Source organism: Hemicordylus capensis, chromosome 5 (genome assembly GCF_027244095.1).
Source record: "Hemicordylus capensis ecotype Gifberg chromosome 5, rHemCap1.1.pri, whole genome shotgun sequence".
Lineage (NCBI taxonomy): Eukaryota > Metazoa > Chordata > Lepidosauria > Squamata > Cordylidae > Hemicordylus > Hemicordylus capensis.
This window is the reverse complement of record NC_069661.1, coordinates 163,948,221-163,958,544: the sequence shown is the minus strand read 5'-3', so window position 1 is coordinate 163,958,544 and position 10,324 is coordinate 163,948,221.

The following is a 10,324-nucleotide window of genomic DNA, read 5'->3' as shown; positions in this document are numbered from 1 at the left end:
CTCTGGATGTTGGCTACTGGATAAACTATTTCGACTAAACTAGGTAGTTCTGCTGACAGATAGCAGGAAAGAGTAAAATCAATATCCTAATCAGAAGTCGATAGAAATTATGTTCAAGCAAAGTTCTGTTGCTCCTCTCTGCTTCACTTGTTTCTATAAGGTCAGGTGTAAAAATCTAGTTGAAGAAAGAATTTGATATGATGCATTTGACATGATGCTAGAGATAATAAATCATCATATAAAGACTGCACTGTTTTTTTATGCTTCATATAAAAAGAGCACTGTTTAAGAAAAACAGAATAATTACCATATGAATTCAACATGAATGTACAGAATATAATTATTTCCTACAAAGTTGATACTTGTTGTGCTCTCCAAAAAACTAGGACAAAACAAACGTGATTGACATAGACTTAACCCATCTTAGGAAATAGAATTCCAAACATGCAGCCTTGCTCATATGTATGAATTTTGAGAAACATCCAATGGCATTTCAGAGGCTGGTTATTTAGAGCTCTTCTGAAGCCGAAGCACTTGCTTACATGGACTTATTGAAAATAATCTTGTCTCTTTTTAGCTCCTCTCCTCTTCTCTCCACCCCACAGCAGTTCATTATTTCTGGTCACTTGTATGTTTGCAATGGATTCTGAATCACACCTTCATTCATATGCATATTGATTCTGACATTTTAGATCCTTACTGGTGCAAGAACCACACAATGCATTGAAGCAAACCAAGGCAAAGTTTTGCATATCATTTTTCCTACCTGCAGACACATGGGTGTGTGTATCTAGGTGAGGAGACCACACACACTTGTAGGGCTGTGCCCGAACTGCACTTCAGACCATGGTTCAGGCACATCCCTACACACTTGTGCACACATTCATATCCATTTTTATATGTACATAGCTTCCTGGAAACCTCTGGTATCTTCTAACTTCCAAACCTGTGTACTTGATTGTGAAACCTCACACAATCTTCACACACCCATTTACCTTCCCCTAACCCATGTAAGAAAATAATGTATGAGGTGGCTCCAAAGTAGGGTTGCCATATTCTGACTTACCAAATCTGGGTGATATAATTTGCATATCATGCAAATTATAGCAATAGCACTTACATTTATATACCACTTTATAGCCGGAGCTCTCTAAGTGGTTTACAATGATTTAGCATATTGCCCCCAACATTCTGGGTACTCATTTTACCTCTGAAGGATGGAAGGCTGAGTCAGCCTTGAGCCCCTGGTCAGGATTGAACTTGTAACCTTCTGGTTAAAGGGCGGCAGTTTTACCACTGCTCCACCAGGGGCTCTTGGTTGACTCAGGCAGATTATTAAGCAGCAACTAATTTACATTTATTTATTTATTTATTTATTTATTTATTTGACAGTTTTGTATACTTCCTCCTCCTTCTCTGCCTTCCCATGTGATTGGATCCAGTTTAAAATGTGGGCAATCTGGGTAGTGCATTTGAAATCCGTGTAAATCCGGGTGGAATTTAGCAGCCAGGTGGAGGAGCCAAAATCCAGGGGCTACCCTAAATTCTGGGGGACATGGCAACCCTACTCCAAAGGGTTATTTACTGGATGATAAATATTCCCGTTTAATCCAGCATAAAAAACATTAAAATGCTATTCTCACCTCATATAGCTCTGAAATAAGTGGACATCACTGCAAAACTTTGATTTGGGGTGGAAGCAGCATGCCTCAGAACACTTACCTTTCCTGCAATATACAGGGATGGTTTATTTGAAGCTCTTTTTGGTGTGTGGTCTAAATGAATGAAGTGGGGGGGAGTAGATTTGCTATGAAACAGAGTGGAAGTATTCAGTAGGAGGATCTGCAACAGAGAGCAAACAGGAGCAGCTGATAGCCTTTTAATCATGTTTATTCTTCCCCACGAGTTAAAAGTTAATGTAAGCCATCATTCCGTTCTTCCCCACTCTGTTTGTGGACAGATAGAAATCAGGATGAAGCCAATGCCGATTTATCTTTGAAACAGAGAGCACAGGATTGCACTTTCAATCAGCACCGAATTGTCCCTGAGCTTTCAATAGAGCAATACCAAATTACGCTGTCGGAGTATGTCAGCATATAAAGAGATTTGCAGCTTTACACATTTTATCACTTTGAGATGCAGCAAGCCTGATGAGTCTCCATGTGTCATGAGGAAGAAGCCCACTGTTATCATTCTAGAAAGCTATTTAAAATGTCATCTTTAAAATGCCTGAGGGCAGACCTACCAAACATCATCTCCTCCCATCATAATATGCAATAGTCTGAAAAGCTGCACCTGCCAGTTCTTGCTATACTGTGCATTTATCAGAAAGTACATATTACATTCAGCAGCGCCACCCCCTGACTGCTCCTCTTCTCATCTCCATCTATCCCCATCTCATATCAATTACCTATTCCTCCCTCTTTTCTCCTGCTCACTCTGGAATTACCATTTAATCAAGTGATGACACTACTATTTACATGACTCCTCATCACACCCTTCAAATCTATGTCAAAAGGTTCACTGTTCTTCCACAATCTTTCAGTTCTTTCCCCATTCTTAATGAAAGCTGCTCTAGTCCTTGGCTGATCTCACCCGTTTCAGCCTCTTCTCTCCCCTATTCTTCTTCTGATCATAGCCATGCCACAGTCTCCTGCCATGTCGGTTTCACTTATCAAATGTGCAAAGCAAAATTGACAAGTGTTTGAAGTTTGTCATATAGCAGGAGGGTCAGCAGTTTTATAGAAAACAATTCCACTGAGCATTCTCAAGCACTTTGAGTGCCCTGCTGTTTATGTAGCAGAATGTGAATATGTCAGAGCATAAACATTGGGAAAGCACATCTATCTAATTCTTGTGCAACCTCACAGCTAAGACGACAGTTAGTTGGTCCATCTACCAATGAATGGATGGACCAACTGACCATCCTTTATATATATATTTCTCCTAGGCATACCTGTCACTAATCCAATGTGTGGCAGCTCTCGCGAGAGTTCAGGATAGCGACGGGACAACCAGGAGGGGCGGAAATGGTGGCAGAGGTAATCTGCCACTTGGCTGGCAGGGAAACAAAATGCTGGCGAGTGGTGGTGCGGCTGGCGGGGGGTGGGGAGAGGCCGGCCGGCCGGGAAGAAAACAGTGGTAATGCGGGTGGGTGAAGCGGCAGTGGGGGGCAGCAGCGGAGTCTGGTGGGGAAACAGCAGCAGACACAGGGAAGAAGATGGTGACAACGACGGTGATCTAGAGGCCAGGCTGGCTGGCCGTCGGGCAGGTAGAAGCCTAGCCACCGAGGGAGAATGAACGGGGGAGGGGGAGGTAGACAAACTGGGGTAGGTGGGAGAGACAGGAACTAGGGGCTCAGATGCTCTGCGCCAGGTCAGCTAGTTAGATATATTCTTTAATATATCATTGTGCTTTTATGCATCACTATGGAAAGATTCAATAGGGGAGGAACTACCATTTCATTAGACACTGAATACTGCATATATATATAGGAAGATGCTGAAAGGCATCATCTCATACTGCACAGGAGATGGCAAAGGTAACCCCCTCCTGTATTCTACCAAAGAAAACCACAGGGCTCTGTGGTCACCAGGAGTCAACACTGGCTCTACGGCACAGCTTTTCTTTACTTTACATGGAGCCCCAACACCAGCCTGGAAGGTGTGCATGGAGTGCTGGGAAACATGATCCTTCCCAGAGCTTTCCACATAAAGCACTCCACTGCACAGCAAAAACAGTTGCCTCCATGCAGAGTATTCCGTTTCAGACAAAGCTTCACATAGGCCTAACAAACAGTTAGGCAGGGAGCTGCACTCAGGGTCAGTGGCAGTGGCCACTGGTTCTTGGGCCTTCCACTGACAAACATTGCTCTAATGACAGGCAACTGGAGTTGGTCCCCAACACAGCCTGGTTCAACATATTCTCCCTAAACCCGTCACTCATGTGCATAAGCTTAGACAGACAAATAGCTAAGCAGCTGTGTTGCATGATGGGATAATTCTGATAAAGTTTCTGCTGCTAAGGAAGCATTTAAAAGGTTTATTGGCCTGTGTCTGGGCTCCCATGGAGCTCAGTGAGTAGATGGAGCCAATATTGCTGAATCTCACGCCATTCAAAATAATGAACTTGGTTCACAGATTCATTCAAATCTAGGTCTAAATGGGGGTTACTGACATTAGCATGAATGCATGAACCCATGACAAGGCAGGAATCCGAGATTCATCTAGGGCCATAAACCACCTTGGTGTGGGTTCACACAATCACATTAATGCTGGTAACCCACATTAAACCTAGATTCAATCAATTGTGTGAACCAGGCCACTGCCTCTGTTAAGAAGCAGCTGCAGACCAGGGATATACATCTGTATAGATGTTTCCCTTCAACATGTGTCATATGATGTTCAGACAGTTCCAGTTTTTTCAAAGCACTCTCCAGTGAATATTTTGGGTTATCACAGAATCTCCATATATATGACACAGATCTGCCAGAAATGTAAACCAGACTGAGCCATTTTTGGATGGGTGGTATAGAAATCAAATAAATAAATAAATTTATTTATTTTATTCGATTTCAATTTATTCAAAATACACCCCATATCATATTTGCTGAAAAGCATGTGCTTTCAGAAACTTTATCGGAACGAGATAATGTACAGAATGAGACAATGCCTAAGTGAGGCTACAGCAGAAAGTAAAGTTGTGTCACAATATCACGGATATATTTCTATTTCTGGAGAATGTATGGCATTTAGAACACACGATTTCTAAGATGCTAGAGAGGTAGCTACCATGTTATGTGTTGAGATGGATGTATGAGTGAGACTGGAGCAGAAATCAAAGTTGTGTCACAATATCATGGGTTAGGAAGCAAAATGACTTCAAGAGCAGACCGCATGGCCACTAATTCTGCACCAGATTCCCAACGGGCTCATAAAGCTGTACCCCCATTTTCACTAGCTTCAGTGAGAAATGGGGTGAGGGGGACATGTAACAATGACCAAGTGACTTCTAGATGAAACTGAAGCAGGCATTTATTAAAATAGTAGCTTGCTACAATGAAAAAGATGCCAGAAAGAATGCAAATTATACCTTACCAGATATATCAGCAATTCAAAAGGCCACAAATTATACACATAAAACAGCAGCCATGGTGCAGTTAAGCCTCATTTGTTCATTGCAGACATGAGCAGAAAAGTCCCAGCTCAAGTAAGCATTTGTAACTTTCATATTACACCATATTTTAAAGAATACAACTGACTCTGTCCACCATTATTATATGCCATGTACCTTTACAGGTTTCTTTTTCCACCTTCAGATGCTAAAAGGCACAAACTATTGTGAGGTGCTGCCACCTATTCACTGGATAATGCAATGACATATTTTATGAAGTAATTCTTGAAATAAAGCAGATTAAAGAAGTTACTCATCTGTAAACTTACTAATAATAAGCCCAGGCATATGTGCATTCTTTCTTCTACACTAAGAGTCAAATCATGCTTTCCTTTTAAAACTGGAGCCCAGTGACAAAAATGGAGAGGTGGTGTCATCAGGTTTGAATGATCTTTTAATAGCCAAGTTTTCCTACATGAAACATGAAAGCAGATGCTTGATTCTTTCCCAATTGCCACTTCTATATTGAATTCACAGAACCTGGCTAGTTAAATAGACGTGCATTTGCAGTTAATTGTACCACATATATATTTTGCTTTTTAAACTGTGGTGGTAAAGTAAAAACTTTCTGTCCAAGTTTTTAAAAAGTCAAGTACGATTCTGATCTTGTTGTTTGTGTATTAATGCACACATCATATAAATGAAAGTCAAAATGGTGTAGTGATTAGAGTGCACAACTAGGATTGGGGAGACCCTGGTTCAAATCCCCATTTGGCCATGAACCTCACTGAGTGACTCTGAGGCTATTCTCACGACCAGCAAAAATCGAGCTAGGCGAATTTTACTGGCTATCAAACAAAACTTTGCCACATTATAAGATATATCATACTGATGGGCTAAAAGGTAATTAAGATAAAAAGAATTGGAACTCCCTGGATGGCAACTTTGTACAGATCTTACCTGTTTACACTGTACCCTCATTGTACTGTTTACACTGTACCCTCATTGTACAAGTGTTGAACATGTGAATTGGGCTATAGTTAACAGTAAGTTATTTAGGATGCAATCCTACACAAGTGGCATGGGAGTTAATTCCATTAAATGTCATAGAATTTACCAGTACACATGCACAGGATTGTGCTACTAAAGTGGCACTGAAAAATAGCTGATAAGTCTTGGAGAGTAGTAGCATTTACATTTAAAAAAAACAAAACATTGTACAAGTGAGTTGACACCTTTCTGTCAATCTTTTTTAATTTATGGTCCACAAACCATTGCCACATTCACATGTAACACAAAATCAGAGTTGAGGGGCCCCCGCTTGACATTTTTGTATGTCTGAATGTGTGCAACTGCAGTTTGGACCGAAAAAATCTACATGTGGTTTTTCTCCTAAGACTCCAATTTATACCTTCAGTTTGTAATGGGTTTTGCCACCTCTAACTCTGGTTTGGTTGTGCCAGCGTTATGTGGGAATGCTGCACCACAGTCCTACTCTGTGGAAACCAGAGTTGAGGGAGAAAGCTCCTCCCTTACTCTGGCTCTGATTGGGTGCCGAGGCTGTCCTTCAGTCAACAAGGAAACCCACGCAGCGTTCCACCTCCTCTCTACAGTCGGGAAGACTGCAGAGAGCTCTCCTGTCCATTACATGCGAATAAGGACAGGAGAGTGGGGGGGAGGGGGACTGGAACTGCAGGTCCATTTCACTAGAGGTTTCACATTACGTGTGGATGCGGCCAAAGTGAAGACTTAATTACATACTCAGGAAATTCAGCAGACCAACACAACCCATCTTTTTGCCCAAGTTTCTCAGCTTCCTAGTATTTTGGGGTTTTAATCTCTGGTTTATTTTTAAATTGTTAAATTGTTTTAAAGTTTTTGTATATGTTTTTAACTGGTTTTATGTTATTATAAACCGCCAAGAGGCAAAAGTTTGGGGTGGTGTACAAATTTGATAAATAAATAAAATAAGATTTCATGGAATTTTAAAAAATATATCTTTTGTCTATCTTTTGTCATACAAAGATGTGCTGTCATATTTTTATACTAGAACTGAGATTCTGCAACACATTGTACTTTATAATGCAGGACCCATGTCAAAATTGGAGTGTAAATAGCTATTGATCAGTTCTTGCAAATCCTGTCTAGATTTTAAAAGACTGCAGTGTAAGAAATTTAATTCAGGGTGTCAAAACAAAGAACTAGATTCCAATGAAAATCAGTCTGTAATTTCCATCTTGTAATGTTTCCCAGACTATGGGAAACACCTACATCGGGCAGCAGCGATATAAGAAGATGCTGAAAGGTATCATCTCATACTGTGCGAGAGGCGGCAATGGCAAACCCTTCCTGTTTTATACCAAAGAAAACCACAGGGCTCTGTGGGCACCAGCAGTCAAAACCAACTTGACGGCACACTTTACCTTTAATTACCAATATCCACCAAAGCACTTTGGATCAAAATTCAATGTTCTAAATGGACCTCATCATAGGCTGAATACACACAAAGAGGCTATTCTCACGACCAGCGAAAATCGGTCATGATGCTGCAACACATTGTACTTTATAATGCAGGATCCATGTCAATATTGGAGTGTAAATAGCTATTAATCTGTTCTTGCAAATCCTGTCAAATGAAAATCGCAGGCGAGCCCAGTGGTTTACAAGCGGGTAGCCTGCTGAATTGCCCCTGCCCTTAAACTGGGTTTGCGGAGCAAGCACTCTGCAAACCTGGTTTTTAAAATCATGTGTTGTTGCGGTGCGGCTCTGCGGCATGGCAACTCATGAGTAGACCCCCAACCGGGATGCTAAAAAGCAGCTTCCCGGCTCGGGTGTTTCTCCAGCATGCCCTGCGCATATGCACAGGGCATGCCAGAACTCCTGGGGGCCGCACAGCCCTCAAACTCCCAAGCCCCCGCTGACTCCGTGATGGAGCCGGCAGTTGTGTGGGCGGCCGCTGCGGCTGCCCAGGAAGTGCTTACTGATTGTCTGCAGGGAAAGCGGGATTGTCTGCAGAAAGAGCAGGCATAGCCCGCTCTCCCCGCAAACCCAGTTTGGCTCTTCTCGCTTGATCGTGAGAAGAACCTCAAAGAGTTACTTTGTGTTGAGAGAAAAGCTCTCAGAAGATCATAACCCAGGTCCCTTTTACACACTGCCAGCCGCTCCAGGCAAAAATGGGTTGCATATTGTAACCAATATTCTTGATCATCTGTGCACTCACACATATAGCAATAGCACTTACATTTATATACCGCTCTATAGCTGGAAGCTCTTTAAGCGGTTTACAATGATTTAGCATATTGCCCCCCAACATTCTGGGTACTCATTTTACCGACCTTGGAAGGATGGAAGGCTGAGTCAACCCTGAGCCCCTGGTCAGGATCGAACTTGCAACCTTCTGGTTACAGGGCGGCAGTTTTCCCACTGCGCCACCAGGGGCTCATATATTATTATTATTATTATTATTATTATTATTACTATTTTACATTTATATCCCGCTCTTCCTCCAAGGAGCCCAGAACGATGTACTACATACTTAAGTTTCTCTCTCACAACAACCCTGTGAAGTAGGTTAGGCTGAGAGAGAAGTGACTGGCCCAGAGTCACCCAGCTAGTTTAATGGTTGAATGGGGATTTGAACTCAGGTCTCCCCAGTCCTAGTCCAGCACTCTAACCACTACACCAAACTGGCTCTCCATATAGTCTCCACATATAGAGACTTAGCACCTGTACAGAACATTCTAAAACACTAGCCAGTGAACTGTTGCTCCAGCACTTCTCCCTGAAAGATTGGTGAGCATACCTTAAGAGGTGGGGTGAAATGTAAAACATAGTTGAATGCAACAAACTTACTGAGGCTATTCACATGATTGGAGAATAGCTAGCCCAATTTTCTGCAATCATGTGAACCCCCGGGTTTGGCTGCGAGCCCAGTGGGTAACCCGCTCAAGTACCCCTCCCCAAAAACCGGGTTTGTGGAGCGAGCACTCTGCAAACCCATTTTTTTTTTTTAATCGTGAGTAGCCGCAGCACTCCTCTTCCACGGCTACTCATGAGGAGACCCCAGAAGGGGAGGCGAAAATCTGCCTCCCGGCTCCGGAGGTCTCACCAGCATGCTCTGTGTACTCACTAGGGGTGTGCATGGTCCGGTGGGCCCCCGGTCCGGCACGGGGGGGGCTGTTTCTTTAAGCGGGGGGGTGGTAGTACTCCCCCCCCCGCCGCTCTTTCCCCTCCGGTGCTCGTCCTTTGTAAAATCTTTTCTATTGTGCCGGACCAAAACCGTGCACACTCCTAGTACTCACGCAGGTCATGCTGGAGCTTCTGGGGGCCGATTGGCCCCCGCTCCCCCCAGCCCCCGCTGGCTCCGTCACAAAGCCAGCAATCGTGTGGGCAGCCGACCTGGCTGCCCGGGACTTCCGCTGTAATTGTCTGCAGGGAGAGGGGGCTTAGCCTGCTCTCCACGCTCAGCTCACCAAACCGGGTCTCACTGATTGTGATACCCGGCTCACTATTTATTTTTATTTATTTCATTTCTATACCACCTCATATAGAAATCTCCAGGCCATGAAATCTCCAAGCTGCTTTTCAATAGAATGAATGGTAAGATAGGATTCCTAAACCATTTGGTTGGTAGGTGATCATGGTATTAAACATTTTAATGTGTGGATTTCTCCTAACCTACACCTTTGCCATATGGATGAAAAGTGGTGGGGAGTAGGGAGAAAAAATTAAAAATTGCATCAACAGTTGTTGATGAGAATGATGATGGCTACTGGAGAAAGTAAGCTGGGCTGAGATAATCAAGACCATCACCAATGAACTGGATCGATTGAGTGGATACAAGATGAGATTTCTTCTGATTGGTGTAGCAACAGAGAAGTAAATGGACTGTGATACAACTGTCCCTTTTAAGGTAATTGCTGGTATTTTCCTGCTAAAAGCCAGTTTATATGAGGAAATCCTGTGAGCTGCAGCAATAGACCCGCACTTGGTGAACAAAGGGTAACTCTTTTAGGTTGAAAGAGACTCATGAAACGTATCATCAAAAAAGGATGAAGATTAGCAAAGGAGACCGATTCAGAATTCATTGGCTTTTAAGAAGAAATAAAGGTCAAGGACCAGGTGAAAATGTAGTAAAGTAACAGGAATAAAAACCTAGATAGATCCAACTTTCTGAGGCTCATTTAATTTCTCCCTTGCAAAAGAAGAGTAC